General features: G+C 39.4%; 1 long non-coding RNA gene and 2 other non-coding genes across 4 annotated transcripts; all 3 read right to left on the bottom strand.

Annotated features, from left to right (window-relative positions):
- Positions 1-1,815: 1,815 nt before the first annotated feature.
- TRNAS-GCU (transfer RNA serine (anticodon GCU)) lies at positions 1,816-1,897 on the bottom strand. The gene has a single exon. It is a non-coding gene; the product is annotated as a tRNA-Ser (tRNA).
- A 4,170-nt stretch (positions 1,898-6,067) lies between these two features.
- Positions 6,068-6,140, bottom strand: TRNAK-UUU (transfer RNA lysine (anticodon UUU)). The gene has a single exon. It is a non-coding gene; the product is annotated as a tRNA-Lys (tRNA).
- A 2,900-nt stretch (positions 6,141-9,040) lies between these two features.
- On the bottom strand, positions 9,041-18,979 carry LOC141500696 (uncharacterized). 2 transcript variants are annotated; one of them, XR_012472005.1, is made up of 4 exons: positions 18,602-18,979; positions 18,182-18,384; positions 13,032-13,194; positions 9,041-12,154 (listed from the first exon to the last, which is right to left on the bottom strand). It is a non-coding gene; the product is annotated as an uncharacterized LOC141500696 (long non-coding RNA). The 2 variants fall into 2 exon arrangements; XR_012472004.1 differs by having other exon boundaries at positions 9,041-13,194.
- Between the last annotated feature and the right edge of the window lie 2,055 nt (positions 18,980-21,034).

Raw genomic sequence — 21,034 nt, 5'->3', positions numbered from 1 at the left:
AATGAAATTCCAGGAAATTCTGACTTGGGTAAACACCCATGATTTTCATCTCAAGTGTGATCACGAGACTAAATCATCAATGAGAGAGTCCAACTAGAGGGGGAAAAGTATAGAATGCATTTATAAATATCAACATTGCTACTTGTTATCAATTAAATTCTATTCAACAAACAGCACTGAAGTGTCTTCTTTGTGATATAACACGTTGCCAGGACTCTGGGGATGGAAGAACAAAAACCTCAACAGTTCCAGGCCTGAAGGATCTAGCGTATTATGAGTGGACACACCTTCAAGTTTAATTTCAAGGAGAGAGCACTAACCACTATCACTAGGAAGAGTAAGAAAGGTCCGCTATATAAATTGTCACCGGCTCTGTCTTAAAGGGATTTTGCTGGGCAAAAGAACGAATGCATTTCAGTTTTAGGAGACTGCAAAAAAAAAAAATTTGTGGTTAGACTCTGGCATCAGCACAAAAGCAGAACGGGAAAGTTATCTGACTAACTTCAGGTTGTGAGCTCCACGACGATTTTATTTGACTTTTATATTTTATTTAGCAAACACAATGCTCTTTGCACATAGTAAGAGGCATTTAGGGAATTGAATAAATACATAAATAAATCATCTAGATTGAGGAGGACAGAGTTTGAGATTGGGGGAAAAGACACATCACTGATAGATCCACACCCCTACATTTTTTGAGTCAAGGTTAGAAACCCTAATGAATGAATGAACATCTTTCATAACTAAGGATAAGTTCATGAAGGACTGAGGTCCTCTCAGCAATTCAGTGATCAAGGACAATTTTAAAAGACTTGGAAAATGCCATCTGCATTCAGAGAAAGACTATGAAGTCTGAATGCAGAACAAAGCATACTATTTTCACCTTTTAAAACTTGTTTTATGTTTTTAAAAATGATTTATCATGGTTTCCCCTCCTCTTTATTTCGGATTCTTCTTTTACAATATGACTAATACGGAAATGTGTATTTGTATAACCTATATAAGATTACTCTCTCTCATGGGGAAGGGAGGGAAGTAGAAAAACATGGAACTCAAAAGTTTACAAAGAGGTGAATGTAGGATACTATCTTCGTAGTTGAAAAAATAAAATAACATTTAAAAACATTTAAAATATCCTCCCCCCAACATGGGGATGATGATCAACCTTGATGGACTTGCTCATTCCATCAGTGCAACAATCAGGGACAATTTTGGGCTGTCTGCAATGGAGAATACCATCTGCATCCAGATAAAGAACCGTGGAGTTTGAACAAAGTCCAAGGACTATTATCTGTAATTTAGAAAAAAAACCCCAGATATCTTATTGTCTGATCTTGTTATCTCTTATACTTTTTGCTTCTTCCTTAAGGATATGATTTCTCTCTCATCACACTCAATTTGGATCAATGCACAACATGGAAACAAAGTAAAGACTGACAGATTGCTTTCCGTGGGGGGTGGGGGAGGGAAGTAAGATTGGGGGAAAAAATTGTAAAACAAAAAAAATCTTTAAAAAATCCTCACCCCCCAAAAGCAAGTAAGGATGTTTTCTGGTGTCCATATAATAGAATAAAAAATAAAGTTATTTGCAAGTTCCATTTTTTTTCCCCGTTAAGATAGAAGACAGGTGGCTCATTTCCTTGCTTTTTTTCTTCTAGCTTTAACTGAAAACCCCCTCGTAGGGGGGAAATATACTGATTCAGTTCAAGAAAACCCACAACTGTAGAAACCCTCAGACCTTTAAGAGTGAGATAGGAGACGCGATATTTAATCATCGCTAAGATATTTCATATCCAGTGCAAAAGAACACACATCCGACGAGGATGGGATTCGAACCCACGCGTGCAGAGCACAATGGATTAGCAGTCCATCGCCTTAACCACTCGGCCACCTCGTCCCTGAAAAATGCCATACTGAGTTTTTCTTTCAGTAGTTATTGTAGCGGTTTAAAAAAAGGTTCGTAATTTAAGGATATCCTTTTGTATCTGTATCAGTGTGAATTCACATAGATATGTCTAAGATAATGTTCCTGTTTATTTTAAAGAATTGACATGAGATTTTGGAAGTACATTTGTAAAATTATCGTTCTCCAGTCGCAGGTATATTTGCAAAATCTTCTTTGAGGCTCTCTGTCTACCTCATATCTGGGACTTTCAACTCATTCTAGATTAAAACTCTCGTTTTTCCTCTTTTATACTAAAGAAAAAAATCAGATCACTAAGCCACAGCATATTAAGCACCAACTATATGTAAGACTTTCTGCTTAGGTACTGAGGATAGGAAGGCAAAAACTGTACCTACTATCAAGGTGCTTATAATCTAATGGAAGTGAGAACATGCAGATAATTAGGTACAAAATAAGATACGTGCAGAATAAATTGGAGATAATCTCAGTGGGAAAGCATAAACAATCTATTATTAAGAAGAAAAAGTAAACCTACATTAATACTAATCTCCAAAACGAGGTTTTTGGATGCAAAATTATTGAATCTGGAAGGGCAAAGTGGAAATAGAGGAGATTGGTAGCTTTGGGGTAGGAATGGTGGAGAGTGGGTAATGTGTTAGAGAAGTTGTGGGGTAAAACGTTAGTTTCCAAACTTATTCCCCGCCCCCCCCCCCCCCCATTTGTGTTATAGGAAGATTCCCTCTCACTTTTCTGCTAGTGATCAGTGTCTGATATGGCCACAGTTTTGAAGTGACTATGTACTCTAGCTTCGGTTCACTACCCTGAGCTGTGCTTACAAATGAGAGAATATAAAAAGTTTACTGAATGTTGGATATGGTATAAATGATATATGGGAGGAATGGAAAAGGAAAGTGGGTGATGGAGGAAGGAGTTGCTCCAGACTTCCCAAATAAATTGATTGATTGCTTTCCTCCCTCTCCCTCCCTCCTATCCTCCATCCCCTGCTTATTATTTCTTATTGCACAATAGTATGCTATTACATTTATATATCTCAATTTAGTCATTCCCCAAATTACCTCAATTTCCAATATTTTGTCATCATTAAAGGAGCTGTTAAATATTTATGCATAATCAGGTCCTTTTTTATGATCCCTTTGGGATACATAGTAGTGGTGTTGCTGGATCAAAGGGTACTCATAGTGTGATTGTCTTTTGAGCATAGTTTCAAATTGCTCTCCGGAATGGTCGGATCAGTTCACTACTCCAAGAATGAAATTCATGTACCAATTTTCCCACATCCACTCCATCATTTTCCTCTTTTTGTCTTATTAGTCAGTATGAATTGGAACCTCAGAACTGTTTTAATTTACATTTCTCGAATCAAAAGTGATTTAGAGCACTTCTTCATATGACTATAACTTTGTTTTCTTTGTCTAACTGCCAATCCATAGCCTGTCATCATTTAGTAATTGGTCAATGTGCTGTATTCTTAAAACATTAACTCGCGGGCGGCTAGGTGGAGTAGTGGATAAAGTATCGGGCTTCAAGTGAGAAGTACCTGGGTTCGAATATGACCTCAGACATTTGGGCCAGCCAATTAATCCCATTTACCTTGCAAAAAAGGACTTTAGTGACATCTTTAATTAAGGATACTTGCCGTAAAGATTGTTTTCAGCTTTTTGCTTTTCCTTTTAATCTTGGTTGCAATGGTTCTTTGGGCAACAACTTTTTAATGTAATATAACCAAAATTATTTATTTTACATTTCAAAATATTCTCTATCTCTTGTTTGGTCATGAATTCTTCCCTCCTCATAGACAAATCCTTGCTCTCCTAATTTGCTTATGGTATCTCATCTTTTATGTCTAAATCATGTACCAATTTTTGTCAGCATTCTTTTAAAAATGTGCCATCCAAAATTGAAGCCAATGTTCTGGATCAGAGTCAAAGTGAACAATTTTGGCAGTCAGAAAAAAATTAGGGCAGGCAGTACAAAAGACTAAGGGCAAACTAGAGACCTAGTGCATAGACCCTGAGACACAGTGAGAGATAACTTCTCATTTTGACTATTTTCACAAAATGATTAGCTCGTTTTTTTTTCCAGTGCGGCAGAAGTAGGTTAAGACTTTTGTCTTCTAAATTCCTGTACTTGGGAGCAAAAGCTCTCTATTGTTTACACTTTCTCCCTAGTTCAATGCCAATGCCTTCAAGACAGACTTTTCTTTGAAACTTTGAGCCTGGAACTAGACCTGAAACCTGGTAGGATCTTAATTACACTCTTTGCATTTTTTCTCTGATTCCAGATTCCTCTAAATGACATACTGGTGGGCTTTGCTCCCCCCCCCCCCCCAAATACCGAACAGTGCTGTGCCTGGAGTCAGGAAGACTTTTCTTCCTGAATTCAACTCTGATGTTAAGACACTTACTGGTTGTGTGACCTTGGACAAGTCCCTTCACCCCATTTGCCTCGGTTTCCCTATCTGTAAAATGAACTGGATAAGGAAATGGCAAACCATTCTATTATCTTTGCCAAGAAAACCCCAACTGGGGTCATGAAGAGTTGAACACGACTGAAAATGAGATTCTGGAATCAATCGCTACTTGTGGACAGATAGAATGTTTTTTGTTTTGTTTTGTTTTTAAAGGAAAAGAAAAATATGAACCTCTCTAGAGCGATGTGGCTTCAAATCGAAAGTTTTTAGACCAAAACTTCCAGTATTAACTAGGAGGGAATCGGAGTTCTCCACCCTCATCTGCTATGTGTGGTGTAGTCTTAACTTCAGTTTACAAATTTAATAATCACACTTGGCAGACAAAAGAACGAATAAACCATTTCTTCTTTCTCCTGGCACTGACACGGTTGAGCAGTGCTGCCCAAGTAGGAGAAAAACACATGTCCTCTCCTGAATCACACACATCACACAGTTCATCTTTGCCTAACTACTATCCCTAGTATTCTGTCTCTCCCTTTATCTGATGGTGGGCAGTGTCAACTAGTGTTGGACCCTTGAAGAGGGAGGGAAAGATTGAAAGAAAAGCCAACTGATTTTATTGGCATAGAAAATATTTGGGGATCTCTGATCTCCCATGTTGACCAGTCTGTTTTCCCATCACATCTCTCCCCCCATCATTCCCCTGGGATCTTTTAAGGCTCATATATAGTTTTGTGAATATGCTTGAAAGGAGTCCTACTCTGACTCCTACTGACTTGCCTCAGCCTCATTTTAATAACCAGAGTCTATTTGATGAACACACTTCAGTTATGAGCAGTCACAGAAACAGGGGAGGCAAGCTAAAGAGTTACCTAGGACTCCTGGAAGTAGTGTCTTTAGAAATGGATTTTTTTAACAATGAAAAGAGCATATGAAGGTATGTATATAATTGATTAGATGAATGAAGTTTATTAAAGTAAAAGGTCAAAGGGCATAAATTTAGGACCAGTAAGGTATTTAGGGGATAGAAGTAGGGGAAGAATGAGAGATTTCAGATCTCTCCATCTCTAAATTAATTTTTCCTCCCCTATGAAAGCCATAAGGGACAGTGGGAGACTAGTCCAGAATGATTTAGAGCAATTTTTCATATGGCTATGGATTGATTGCTTTGATCTCCTCATCTGTAAATTCCCTTTGTATATCATTTGACCATTTGTCAGTTGGGGAATGGCTTGGGTTTTTTTTTTTGAAAATTTTTTTTAGGTTTTTGTAAGGCAAACGGAGTTAAGTGGCTTGCCCAAGGCCACACAGCTATTTTTTTTGAAAATTTGACTCAGTTCTCTATATATTTTAGAATGAGTCCTTTTGTCAAACATACTAGTTGTAAAAATTGTTTCCCAATTTACTACATTTCTTTTTATCTTGGTTACAGTGGTTTTGTCTGTGCAAGAGATTTTTAATTTAATGTAATCAAAATTATCTACTTTGTTTTTAATGATGTTCTCTTCCTTGATCATTAATTGCTTCCCTTTCCATAGATGTGACAGGTAGACTACTCCTTGATCTCCTACTTTGCTTATAATATTGTTTTTTATGTCTAAATCCTGTATCTATTTTGATCTTATCTTGTTATAGGGTGTTGAAACTCAGCAAAATACCTATTGTATACTGTGTGAAGTAAGATTGCTGTTGTTTGTCCTTGTGAAAGGAACTAGCCAAAATTTGTGAGTCGCCCGAACAGGGACTTGAACCCTGGACCCTCAGATTAAAAGTCTGATGCTCTACCAACTGAGCTATCCGGGCCCACGAAGGAGATAGGGTGCAAAGCTTAAATAAAGCAGGCTTTACCATCGTGAAGCTACAGTCTACTTTGGAAGCATTTCCTCAGTTGAGTATCTTCTTTAATCAGAACTTCCCAGCTTTGCTATAGCAGAAGACATAAACATCTTTCTTTCCTCTATCCAAACCTTAGAATCACCTGAAAGTTCTTACCTTCCTCCAAATTCCTATTCCCTTTTATTCCCCCCCTTTTCCCTTTCTCCTAACTTCCTAGAGCATTTACATTTGCATTTGTCCTCAATGACAGGATGTTGAAATGGAAAGGGATTAATTAGTTCACAACTCGTTTTCTAGGTAACTGATCTGAGTTACTGAGGTCTCTCAAACCATAGAAGTTTCCCAAACACGTAGGTGAGTCTTCTTTTTCTTTGAATTCCTCTCAAGACAGCCTACTGTTCTTAGCTTGATATGGTCACTATCATTCTCATTAAATGAACACTAAATGAACTTCTGAGCATTTGATCCCAAGTTATTGTAAAGATCATTGTAGGCATTGGAGGCGGAGGGGATTTTTAAATACTATGCCTGCTAAGTGGGAGATGTGTCAAATATTATAAAGTAGGAAGGAATTTGTGTAAGGATATGGTTATAGGGTATTTCTTATGATGGTAGCGCTGTTGTTATTGCTTTGATTGGGCAAAGTATCCACTTTTCTCATTTTGGAGGATCTTCCCCTAAAGAAGAAGTCCAGGGTGTGAGGGAGTGGGGCATCTTCGGTTCAGAAGGTGTGTTTTAGCCCTCCTTACATCATAAAGGTTGCTTTTGGTTAGGTTTGGTAAATATTTCTCTTAGTCTCTTTGCTTGTTCTGGGAAGGGATCAGAGTCAAGGGAAAGTCCCTTGATTCTAAAATTCAATGAGGATTGATTATCCTCTCCAAACCCTGAGGGGGATGAAGTTGCTAAGGACACACCATACTTAAGAGTATTTCTAAAAACTATTTTTAGCAATGCATCACTTGGAAGAGGAGGGTTGTGTGATTTCTAGCAGCCAGAGGGGGTGAGTGGGTAGAATTTTTTTTTTTAGTTTCTTTATTTTTCCAAATACAAGTAACGGTAGTTTTGTATTTATTATTATTGTTTTTTGGTTTTTGCATGGCATCGAGGTTAAGTGACTTGCCCAAAGCCACACAATGAAGTATTAAGTGTCTGGGATTGGATTTGAACTCAGATCCTCCTGACTCCAAGGTCGGTGCTATATCCACTTTGCCACCTAGTTTCCCCGTAACGGTAGTTTTCAACATCTTTTTTTTTTTTATATTTTTTTCTCCCTCCCTCCCTTCTTTCCCCCCTCCCCCTGACAGAAAGCAATGTAATATAGTTTCTACAGCTATAACCATGCTAAACATAAATCCATATTTTCATTTTGTGAAAGAAGAATCACGTACAAACGGAAGAGAAAATTTTTTAAATGATATAATTCATAAGACAACTTTTTAAAAAATTGAAGATAGTAAACTAGTCTGCATTTAAATTCCACAGTTCTTTCTCTGGATTTGGAAGGTATTCTTGAACACAAATCTTTTAGTATTGTCTTTTATTATTGTTCTGTGGTGGGGGCATTGCTAATTGCAAACTACCACAGTAGAGGCAAGGTAATTAAATTTAATAAAGCTGCTTTTTACCCCAAGTCTTCTAAGGGGCATGCCCAACTGATAAGTGCACCAGCTACTTGAGTGTCCTTGGCCAGCAAGGACTATCTCAGCTGCTGTGATGAGACAGGGAGGCAGAGATGGTAAACACTCCGACTTTATTTGGTTCACATAGCAGTTTATAGCCTAGCCTAGTTTACTTCCCTAAACTCATGCTACCAGCTTAAGCACCAATCATATTAAAGATTATACATTGGTTAAACAGTCACACTTTCTCAAGCATACTTCATTGCTCTTGCTGTAATGTGATTCTTGATCAATGTCAGGAGATACAAAGGAACTGGGTCATGCTAATCTTATGGAAAAACAAAAGGATTTGGGTCATGCTGGTCTCCTGAGAAACTGAACCAGTTTTGTCATTTCACAACTGTGGTCCTCAAGGATCCCTAACACCCAACCTTCATCAGATCAAATTCCAGTCTTCCAATCAAATAAGGAAAACTCTTTCATATTTCGAAGAGAATAACTGGGATAGCAGAAGAAGGAACAAACATTATTTATGTGTTCAGGAACAATTGCTAAAATTTATAAAAACTTATTAAAGTATATGATTTCACTAACTTAATATGCTATCTGCCCCCTGTATTTTGTGATATCAATTAGTTGTTGAAACAGGAACTTGTGGGATTAATGAAGTACTATTTATACTTTTTAAAAGTAAATAAATATATCAAATTTTTAAATAAACAATTCGATGGTCATCAACAAATACAAACATTTTCCTATAGAAGAAACATTTCCATATAAAACGATTGTATATAAAACTGTACAGCTTGTCAATTTTTAAAATCTTTACATATCTAACAGGTATGGGCCCATATCACCTTTATGTGTGTTCCTTCTGAATTTCCTTTAGCTCTTTTTTGTGCATTACAAAAAGTAGTTTTGTTGATTAGTTCCTTTGGTTTTCCATCAGTATTACTTCCTGTACTTTCCCATCACTACATACAACAAATAAAGAAATAAAAATATATGTGAGATGTACTGAACTTCTCTGATAATATGACATTTTATAGCTACAGAACCTCTTTATTAAGAGATGGATAACATGCTTTACCATCAGAGTTGTTAAATCTTTCAAGGGTGCTGTCCTTTATAATGTTGAGGCTAACAAGTTGTTTTCCTGGTTTTTCTTCCTTCACCCTGCATCAATTAATAGAACACTTTTCAGTGCTGATTGACTTGGAAACCAGGGAAGCCATGGGGTTGGGGAGCAGTCTTTGAAGCAGGAGGAAGCTAAAGATAGGGGATAGGTTACTAATATCTCCTACCCAAAACTGTGGCCATCAGTGACTGATGATTCTTAATGGACTGCCCAGGATAGCTCCTAGGCTATAAAGCAAATAAGCATTTTTTTTTAATTCTTGACATGATCCAGGCACTATGTGTGATTAATGATTTTAGTTTGGAATCGAACCTATAGTAAATCACACTTCAAAAGGGTAAAAACACAAAGTAGTTTATTATTATTACAACAAAAGTAAAGTCAAAGAAAACTTGCAACAATAACTAAAGATTCCTGAGAGGATTGTAAGAATAACAGCTACAATAAAGATAATGAAGAAGATAGGAAACAGTACAAAAAAATAATCAAGAGAGATACAAGATAGAAAGTTTTTACCATTCAGACAAACAAAGCGATCTGAAAAGTTCCAACTGTGAAACATCCGGCTGGGGAACCCCAATTTTCAAACAACCATTTTCACAGTCTGGATCAGAAGGGTCCCAGGTACAGCATCCTCTCCATGAATCCTGATCTGAATGTGGTCAGAGCCCCAGAGTCCTGTTCCAGGGGCAGAGGACAGAGCTAGGCAGTCTCTCTCTCTTCACTCCCTTCCCTAGGTTCAATGGGCTCATGCCCTGGGGGCTTCTGCTTGCCCGCTCTGCCTGCTTCTATTTCCTGGATCTTGGCTGGCCATGCTGCTTGCTGTGTGCCCTGAGGGCTGGGCTTCACATGCTCACTCTGGCAGAGGTCCCCCGCTGTTCCCCCACTTTGTGCTTGGTGCTCCCTGGGGCGTAGCTCAGGAGACTCCCCCGTTGCTGTGAGCCAAGGCTCCTAGTGCCCTGGGGCTGCCTCCGGGAGGTTGAAGTTCTCTCCTGGCGAACCACCCTCCCTGGCGGGCCGCCCCTTCGACCGGGGGAGCAGAGCCTTTCTGCTCTTTTCCAGGTTACCTTGAGTAGGAGAACTGCCTCACTGCATCCCTCTGTGGGTTCTGTCTCTCAAAAATTTAGTTAAAGTCCTTGGTTTCAAAGATTTATGAGACGGTGCCTAAGACATGATCCTCTCTCATTGCCATCCTGGCTCTGACCCCTGCTCTATGCATTTGGGATAAAAAGAAAGGCAAAAATTGTTCCTGTCCTCAAGGAGTTTTCTGACGAAGAAAAGTTGCCAATGACTACACAAATAAAAGAAATATTCAGGACTAATTTGAGGTAATATCCAACTGAAGGTACTAGCAGTATGTATATATGGTGGAGGGAGAGGTAGGGCTTGCAAAGGTCTATTGCAAAGCACTATGGGGCACCTAGGTCAGCACTCGGTCCACCAGAGAAAGGATCTGGGAAAGAAAGTTTAGAAATGAAATGAAGGAAAGAGAGACTGGGGAAAAATACTAACAATCATTCAAACGTTTATTAAGATCCTATTACAACACAGTATGTACCAGGCAAAGAAAGAGGGGAAATGATTAATTTGCCATAGCTAGAAATTGGGAGTAGTAAAGAAAGATTCCTTTGTGATGACATTTTATGAGAACTAGAAAAGTGATATAAAGAAAAGGACAAAGTTTAGAATAAGGCAATCTGAGATACTACCTGGATTCTCCTTGACAGGTATTCCAGGACAAATAATCATTTGTCTTGGGTTTCTAAGGAAAATGAGGGATTTGAAGAGATGATCTTTCACTTTTTAAATTTTTTTTTAAATTTTTATTTTTTTGTGAGGCAGTGGGGTTAAGTGGCTTGCCCAAGGGCACACAGCTAGGTAATTATTAAATGTCTGATTACTTTTTTTTAGGTTTTTTTTGCAAGGCAAATAATAACCCTATTTGTGGCTTGCCCAAGGCCACACAGCTAGGGAATTATTAAGTGTCTGAGACCGGATTTGAACCCGGGTACTCCTGACTCCAGGGTCGGTGTTTTATCTACTGCACCACCTAGTTGCCCCTGATCACTTTTTTAATATCATGAAATACACCATGTAATTTTAGGATTGAAATTCTAAGACAGATTATTTACTTCATTCTTCATTCTCTGCTGATGGAAATTAATTTGTGCAAAGTTGCAAATATAAGGAACCCATTTCCCTATCCTTTGACTTCCTGGAGTTGAGTGTCTGAACTAGATGGCTTTCGATTTCTCTTCCAATTTTTGATCTAACAGTCCATCATCATCTTTGTGTAAAAGATGTGGACTCCTTTAAAATGCCATAGATATCTTCCCTTGTGAATGCAATTGTTTAGCATATTTGGCTATTGACTGAAAAGTTGTCTGAACTTCTACAGATCTGAAAATTTCCATAGTTTATTCTATACTTCTCACTTAATAATCTTTATCAGGGATTGTGGGGATAAAGTCTGATATGTTTGAGTGTATATGAACACATAATAACTAGGGTATTCAGATGGGAAGCCATGTAATAGGAAAGAGAGGAGAAGCTCTTAGGAGGTGAGATATTCTTTTTACTTTTATTGCTTTGTTCCATATTGCTTTGGCTTAGAAATCTGGTATAAGGTACATCATAGAGTATGAAATTTCTCAAGGAAAATTAATTTCTTTAACCCCTTCTCCAATATGTACCAGTGTATGTTGATCCAGAATGTACCTAGGGCTTTTATTGAAGATTCATTTAATTTCTCTTCAATTTTTTAAAGTTAGCATGCTATAATCTTTTTGTCAGGTAGTGATTTTCCAATATTAAGGAAGAATAGTCAAAACATGTCAGGTGGAAAAAAACATTAAGTTCTAGTCAGTTCAGGGGAAATACCATAGGTCATGCTAAGAGTGTTGACTGCAAGAGCAGTTGTTCTACTATATGGAGGGTTCAGAGGGAAAGTGTCTCTGAAGGGGCATTCTCACTTAACCAAGTTCTTCCCCCAATCTCTGGAGGAGGGTGTGCAGCAATCAATTGTTCTTGTGATCTCTCTGAAGCAGAGTATTGGGAGAATAATACTATAAGGTATCAGTATTTTTCCTTTTTCCCATCCTAGCACTCAAACTTCAATTCCAAATTCCTCATCATCCTTCTTTCTTCCAAAAGTCTGAGATTGCTGTGCTTCAAAAGTGAGAAATCATGCAAAAGATGATGCAGGATATGTTTGGCACCTGTAACTATACAGTAATAAATAGAATCATTAATACTTTAAAATAATGATACCAAATGTTCTGGCATCCCAGGGAACCCTACTATGCTACTCAAAAAACCAAATGTGTATTAACATTAAGTACAACAGAAATGGGACCATACAGAATAACATTTAATGGAAGATGTTTAAGTGATATCACATCTAGTTATATAGGACATAGGAAAGGCAAATCTCAAGAGAATATGCATATCCCATAGTTCACAGGAAAAAAAAATCAAACAGCAAACTAGTTATAACAATATCAATAAACCTACAAAAACTGAACAAATAAACTATGAAGAAAGTAATAACAGACATGAGAATATAAACATAAGTACATAAATAAATAAAACAAGAAAATGAAACAAAAATTACTCAAACATGCAAGTCATAGTTCACATATGCAATCTCTAGCACAGTGGTATGGATACATAACAATTTCTTCAGATTCATCTGTAATATAAGTTGGCCTTGTGATTGATTATATAAATGTTCTTCTTTCGCATGCTGACCTCTCTGATCAGCTATACCTGAGCTAGTAGATGGTATGTGATGGCCACCTCATACGGTAGCCAAATCAACATAGATGAGGGAGAGAGAGGATATGCTATGCAAATCAAACCACCACCACCTCCTCTCAAACACTGATGGAGATAGCTCAGGACTCTGAACCCAACAACCTCTAGAAGAGCAGGGCCCTTGAGTTCACTGGTCCTATTTCAGTCTGGTCCTATAACCTCTACTGAGGGGGAGGAAATTAAGGAGAAGGGACCCATTTTCCTTGCCACCCTGCCCCCAACTCTTGATGAACTACCAGTGATAGATAGACAAGCCAAAAAGACCTAGGGTAAATAAACTCTTACCTCTAACCCACTTCTGGTCCTGATATCAGCCCCTGCCCTCATGGTAATCCTCTTGGGAAGACGCCACCATAGAGTTACATCCTGGAGACTGCTTCTTTGAGTGATTCAATCATATCTTCTGAATACGCAGAAAAGAAAGTTCTTGCCACCAAAGATTTCAGCACTGTCAAATGATTCAACATCAAAAAGTGATGATTTTATCAATGGAAATCAGGTTGATGATACTGCATTAATATATTCTATGTTGCTGTACTATATAAGAACGTCCCATTTGACTTGCAGATAAAAATATCATATTGTTCCATGTTTGCTTCAATCTTAGTAAAGTTCTATTGTACCTCTCTGGAGTAGGATTGGCAGTCTATGATCTATCTACTCTGCCTATGAAATCAAATTTTTTTAATGCTGAATAGTAGATTGAATAAAGTTTAAAATTGTAATACTCAATCTCTAACTCTTCTAAACAAACTTGCAGAGTGAATGACAGATTGCCTGGTCATAGGCTTATATACAACATCAGAAGCTGTTATTCTGAGATTCTGTCAGTCTGATTACCATTACTAACTTTGTTGCATCAAGCTAGTCTGGAACAATTTACAGAAATATCTAGTCAATGAAAACAATAAAATTGAAAATGACAAAAGTTTTACTGAAACATTCATTGGAAAAACAATTTTACTAGGAGATAAAAAAGTTACTTGTGCCTAAAAAAAAGAAAAAAAAGAAAAATCAGGAGAAAATTGCTCCCAGAAAGTTCAGAAAAGTAAAAAAAAAAAGCCAAAACAATGATTTGGAGATGGGGGAGTGAATCTTCTGAGGCAAAATAACCAGAGTACAACATATAAAACCAATCAGAAGGGACCCATTTTCCTTGCCACCTTGTCCCCAACCCTTGATGAACTACCAATGACAGGCAAGCTCAAAAGACCTAGGGTAAATAAACTCTTGCCTCTAGCCCACTTCTGGTCCTGCTATCAGCCCCTGCCCTCATGGTAATCATCTTGGGAAGAAATCACCATAGAGTTACATCCTGGACACTACAGTCTTCCTGATCTGACAAGCAACTGATAAGCAACAAACCAATGATTTACAAATCATTCTCTTGGGGAAAAAATTAAAATTATTCTAATGTAAAAGAGAAGAGTTTGGTGTAGAGAGACCAGTTCAAATTCAAAATCACCACTACAATTCCAAAGCTTTAAAAAAAAAAGAGAGAAAAGTGGAAAAAATTTATTGCCATGGATCAGTCCTTTTATAGAAAGATTGCAGTTTCCTTTCCTCCATCCCTTTAGCATTGTTTAGGGAACTTTGGGACTTTTCCACATGTAATACTTGTTACTCATGTGTAATATGGAGAGGAAAAAAGAACGGGAACATTCTCGCGTCTCTGACCAGGGGAACTAACACAGCTAATACCCAGGTGCTGACCGCAGAAGCAAAGAACAACTCCTCCTTGCTTACACTGTACTCAAGGAATTTGGGGCAAATTGTGTCATGAGGAATTTATTAAGCATCTAGTAAGTTTCTAATATGTGTCAGACACTGTGCTAAAAAAAGAGGATATAACTAAAGTAAAACAACAAAACAAAATAAAAACCAATACACAAACAATTATGTACCCAAAAATGAAGAATAAATTTGAGATCCTCTTAAAGGGAAGGCACTAGGATTAATGAGAACAAGGGAAAAAATAAAGGTGAGACTTCAACTGAGAGTTCCAAGGAAGAAGCCAGGGAAGAAGAGAAAAGATGAAGGAAAGAGTCCCAAGGAATGAGGGATACTCAGAGAAAATGCCCAGACTAGGAAGAGAAAAGGGTCTTTTTCCTCATGAAGTCTTTGTGTCTCAAGGAGTGTGTTATGTGCATATGGGGGAAGGATGAGAAAATGTAATAAGAAAAGAAAGATATGAGGGGCCTGAGACAAAGAGTGTAGTGTGAAATATTTAATATTCCACCCTCAGAAGGAAAAAAAAATGTTCCCAAGACATGCTTTGAAGTTTAAGCTGCATTAATATGTTCTCTATCACTTCCTTAAGTCTAGACAATCAACAAAACAATAAATTAAGTCCTGATTGGCTGCTGCTGCTGATTTCTGAGGTGTAGACATTTATAATTGTTGCAGTTAAATGCAGACTATCTCTTAGGCAAACAGGTTTTATAGAACACCACAGTAAAAGCAGGCTAGGCAGGGAGGGACACTAGGGGTTAGGGGTAGGTTTCCAATATGGAGTGACGTAAACAAAATGTTTTGGGCATGTACAAGGCTGTGATTGGGATGTGATTGGACTTTGGACATCACAAGGGACCTTAGGCAAGCCTAAGAATAGATGGTGCTGATCTTTAGGGTCGGCTAGGGCAACTAGCGATGCCAAAGTCATAAATATGTTTTTCCATTACTAATGTTTTGAGTTCAACTAGAGAACTCAGAGAGGATTGAAGTTATCAACCCCCCCCCCAAGAAACCCTAAGAATGAAATGTTTTTCATGGGAGGGAGAGTCAAAGGCTTCAGTAGCTGCTTCAATAGAGTTAGTTGAAGGTGGGGAAAGAAGACATTTCAGACCCCATTTTCTTTTTTTTTTTAAGGTTTTTTTGCAAGGCAAATGGGGTTAGGTGGCTTGCCCAAGGCCACACAGCTAGGTAATTATTAAGTATCTGAGACTGGATTTGAACCCAGGTACTCCTGACTCCAGGGCCAGTGCTTTATCCACTGTGTCACCTAGAGGCCCCAGACCCCATTTTCAGCATGAGATCTGAACCATCAAACTGCAGTCCAAAGAGGTAGTCAACATAGACTGATATCTTTCATCTGAAGATGGAATGCCTGGAGGCTAGAAGTGACAGATTTAACAAGGGGATTAAAAAGACATGATTCAGAAAGAGGGAGTAAGGGGATTATGAGCAGGGGAATAAGAAAGGAACCAAAAGGGAAAAGTGTCAGGAGCCCCAAGATGAAGAAGAAGGACAGGCTAGATTGAAGTGGATGTTTTGGATCCAAATGGTTTACTGTAGCACCTTTCAATTGTGGAGCTCAACTCTATGGAAATTATTTATATTCCCTTTGGTGACTTTTTCAAAATATTATGACTTGGTTGCTGAATGACTTTAAGAAGGGATGTGATCACCTGTGAATGTTTCATAGGGGAGTTCTTAGGTGTTAGGTATCCCCTCTCTTTCCAGATATCCCCAGAAATGAGTAGGACAAGGAAGACATATCTGGAGTCTCTGAAATTGTTAATTTTTCCCCCTGCTCCCAGCTCCAATCAAAAATTGTTATTTCTGCTTTCCGAGCTGAGGTTCTTGTGTGTGTGTGTGTGTGTGTGTGTGTGTGTGTGAAGGGGTCTTCCTTCAAGCAAACTACTGTATAACTGGATTTCTGGACCACTTCTACCAAGGGGAAGCCATCAGTATACTAGGAGGGAACAAACTGTCTTGTCAGATCAGGAGGATTGGGAGTAGATGAGTTCTAATGTCTCCTCAGAGTCATGAGCAAGAGTCTTATCAGAGTTTTTATTAGGAAAGATAGTGGTTGGGTTAGAAGTGTGACACACCCAGAGAGTCAAGTAATAAAAATTGATAGTTAGTAAATCTATCCCTGGAGAGCCATTGATGTCCTTTAACTTCCAGGATCCCCTGGACCTTCTCAGGATCTCTCTGGTGGCTGGCAGAGAGAAAGCTTAGAAACTTCATTAGTGGCCAGTTGGAAGCCACCAAGGCAAGTTGCTAGGAAAAATAAGCTATGGGCATAAGATTGAGACATAATAGATAGGTTAGGACCCTGAGAGTCTGGTTTCATCTCTCATCCACAAAATGTAAAAGATCTTTCAATGTTTGGGACAGTAAGGGCAGGGATTGAGGTAAGATGAGACTTAAGTGTTTGAAATGCCTTTTCCTTGTATGGTCCCCAGTCTAGCAGAGCTATGTCTGGGCCCTTAATGGAATCATATAGGGGCTTGGCAATGACCTCAAATTCTACAAAATCCAGTTATCCTGACAAAAGTGCATAGTTGTTTCTTAGAGGCTGGAGAGGAACTGATAAAATAGGTTGCTTTCCCTCTGGGACCAAAGCACATGTAGTAGGAGTTAATATTCATAGATTACTGAATTAGCTATACTTTGGACAACAATACTCTATATTCCCTGGATTCCAAGAAATTAAGTGTTTGTGTGACTGCTTTTACAGCTTCAGCTTTAGTCTTGCTACAGAGGAGGAGGTCCTGCCCAAAGAGGTGGGGACTGTCTCAAAAATCTTGGGGGGGGGAGAAATTGTCCAAGTGAGCTGTTTAGGATCCAGCTTTGAAAGAAGGGGATGACCATTAGAGGGTGAACAGAAACTGACACTCAGAGTGGACAGGGATGTAGAAGAAGGTATTCTATTTTTTTTCCTTTTTGGTTTTTGCAAAGCAATGGGGTTGAGTGATTTGTCCAAGGTCACACAGCTGGGTAATAAGTGTCTGAGGTCAGATATCCACTTCACCACGTACCTGCTTAGGCATTCTTTAAGACAATTACTGAAAACATAGCCCAACTATTTGGGCTAGGATAGTATATCCTGGATAATATATGATGACTACCTCATTTACAGACTGTAGGTCTTGGACCAATCAACAATCAGCATCAGGTTTCATCAAAGGGAGTATTTATAGAGGGGCATTGCAAGGGGACCCTCAGAGAATGAGAAGGCCATATTGAAAGAACTTATTAAGGATGGATTCCAAGCCATCTCTAGCCTCAGTAACCTCATTGGATACTGGTAAGGATAAGGAAAACAGGGTTGTGAAGGTGGGTACCAACAGAATTGGCATGGGTGGCCTTGATCCCAAATGATGAAATCTATTTCTTCCCAGACCTCCTGGGAATAACAGGGCCCAAGGAACTAGATTGCTAGCATTATAGGTGGCAAAAGCTTAGCTAGAATAAAAGGTAAAGCCTAATTTCAGCATGAGGTCTCTGCCCAGAAATTTAAGGGGGTATAAAGAGAGCACAAAGAACCTGTGGCTAAACAGGAGTTTCTTGAGTTGACCAGGCAAGGCTTTCCTACAGCGTTCTAGATTGACTGTCAGTCTCCAGCCAAGTATAGAAGTAGGACCTGGAGTGTTGGGCAAAGAGAAAGTAAGTGGCTCCCATTTCAGTCATGAAAATTTTACACTTACCTGCCATTTCGATGGGTATCCAGAAAGATGGAGAGCAAAGGAGCCAAGCCGGACCCAGGGTCCCGTCACTCAGGTCTTGAGGGACTCAGCTGTAGGGAATTGGGATGGTGGACATTCTTTGGACAGTCTCGGTTCCAATGTCCCTCCTCGTGGAACAGTTCATCGGTCACTTTTCACGATCCTCCTGTTTGTATGTAGCCGGACTAGGTGAAAAATAAAAGACCTTTTTTTTTCAGGTCCCATAGGCCAAATTTTCCCCAATTACGAAAGAGACATCCCATGGGAGAGTCCTTGGGGATAGAAGGAGCCTGCTCTGTGTTACTAGTCCCGCAGTTACTAGCCACTCGCTTTCCTCTAAGCGTCCCCAAAAGCGAAGGTCCCCAAATGCAAGAGGTCTCCGGATTGGAGAGACAGCCTTACCAAAGTTTTGGGTTCAGCTAGAGGACTGAGAGAGGCGTGGGGCTGGTCGGAGTCTCATCAAACCCCTCACAGCCTCTTGGAGCTGGCTCCGGCCCCCGGGAGGAAGAGGTGCAGAGGGTCTCGGAGCCCTCTCGGAGAGCGCGGTCTTTACCGACCTAGATTCCTTCAGCTGCATCTCAACAATGACAGCGCCCGGGGCCAAACTAAATGGAGCAATCAGTATCTCCCCGGAGCAATCAATAATATCCCCCCCGACTCTTTAGTCCCAGAGCTTAAGGCTCCAGCAGCGAACTCGACCATGGCAAGCTTCACTTCTGACAAGCCCTCCTGGGGCCTTTAGCCTATTTTCCGGGAGCCAGTGTTTCAAAACATCCGCCGTGGTGCGTTCTGGGATCGATGGACCTCACTGGTCCCGCCCTCGTCCCTTTGGGGCGGGGAAAGCTCCCTAGCTTCTGAGGGGGCCCTGGTCTGCTGGAAATCCCCTGGAACTTGTCTCAGTCAGTTCTGTGTTTAAGATAAGTCTCCCTTCTTGTCTTTCTTTCTGGAGGGAAAATGATTTTCGTGCCCAGGTTTTATGTCTGTACATTCACCGAGGCAGCGGGGGACAGGACACACAACCTGCCCCTGGCGTCAGATAATGGGTCCTGCCCCTGCCTGTTTCATTATCTTTAAGACCTCAAATAAGTCACTTCACCCCCTGGGCCTTAGTTGCTTCTTCTGGAGTCCTTCAACCCCAAATCAATGAACTTATTACCTTCAAGACCTTAAACAAGTCACTTCACCCCTTGGGTCTCGATTGCCTCATCTGGAAAATGAACGGAGACTTACACCCCCAAACTTAAGGCACTTTGGCCCGGCTGGGTTGATGCAGTAGATAGCTGGATAAGTGGATCGCAGGGAGTCCTTAGGCATGGAAGGAGCCTACTCATCTTACTGTCTCTTTCCTCTAAGGGTCCCCCAGAAACAAGGGAGAAAAGGAATATAACTCTTCCGGAGGCAATCCAATCGGAGAGAAAAACCTAACATTTGGGATTTAGTAGAGTCAGAGAGGATTGGGATCATTTAGGATCTCATCAAACCCCTGATCATAATGATACTTTAACAATCTATTGGAACTGGCTCCAGAGCACCCAGAGTAGGAGAGGGAGGTAGGGGAGGAAGAAAGGTGGGGAGAGGGTCTTGGAGCCTATGGACCTTAAAAACTATAAACACCTTAAAAATATAGGATTAAAACAAAATTGACAGAAAGTATAGATTAGACATAAAGATTTATTCTCTGGAATTTGCCATCTAACCCTATAGGTGGAGGCCATTAAGGTATGAACACCCTTGAACTGGGAAAGAGGAAAAACTTTTATATAAAAACAGAGAATAGAGAAAATTATTAACCACTTTTGTGGTCTGACAATGAAGGTTACACAACATCTCTGCCAGAGAGAGAGAGAGAGAGAGAGAGAGAGAGAGAGAGAGAGAGAGAGAGACCCAGTAACTTAAAAAGAAATATCAAGGAAAGAATGACCAACAGTGTTAAAAACTGCAAAGAAGTTGAGGAGAATGAGAACTGAGGGGAAAAAACATTGTATTGTGTAATTAAGAGAGCAAAGTTAACTTTGGAGAGAATAATGTCAGTGAAAAGATAGGGTTGGAAGCTGGTTTGGAAGAAGAGAGTGAGAGAGTGGAAGGAGAGAAAAATGAAGGTATCTATTGTAGGTGATATGTTCAAGAAATTTAACCACAAAAAGCAGAAGAGAAATCGGATGATAGTGGAGATAGAAGGATAAAGTTAGAGGTGTTCAATAAGGAAGAAGCCAGAAGAAAGGGACAGATTGAAAATAATAATAGAGTGAGGTGACAGGGAGTAAGTAGTCTATTGGAGGAGACAGATGAAATTTCCCCAGTAGGTAAAGAGGTTAGCCTTAGTAAGGCTACCTCATCATATGAGACCAGAGTGAAGGTCCAACTGAGGTTATGTAAAAAAAGCTTGTAGTGAATCCAAATAGAGTGATTGTATGATTTTCTCTACTTTTGTTCAGCTGAATATATGTAGAAGCAAATGTGGTGAACAGTGAGTGATCCAACACTAAGACATGGTGTGGCAAAACCAGCAAAATGATAAGGGATTAGGACTGTGCAGAATTGAATTGGTTCAACAGAGGTTCAAGAAAGGGTGGTTAGTTAAGGGGGCAATGGCTTACAAGAGAATTGAGGTATCAAGAAACTGAAGGTTGCAGTGTAGCTTTGGTAAGAGAAAGCAGAAAGTAAAATAAGGTGATTTCTGAAATTTTGAACATGGAGGAGGCACATATGTGAGTGTTAACAAGATCAAAGTATGACCATCTTTGTGACTGAATTAGCTTAATGAAAATGATGGAAATGATCAGTTTATCTCATGTCAGCTTGTTCCTAGAATTTTTTCTTCCTTCTGCAAGCTGG

This window comes from Macrotis lagotis, chromosome X, assembly GCF_037893015.1.
Source record: "Macrotis lagotis isolate mMagLag1 chromosome X, bilby.v1.9.chrom.fasta, whole genome shotgun sequence".
Classification (NCBI taxonomy): Eukaryota; Metazoa; Chordata; class Mammalia; order Peramelemorphia; family Peramelidae; genus Macrotis; species Macrotis lagotis.
Note: the sequence above shows the minus strand (reverse complement) of the source record. Positions and strands in the feature narration are given on the sequence as shown.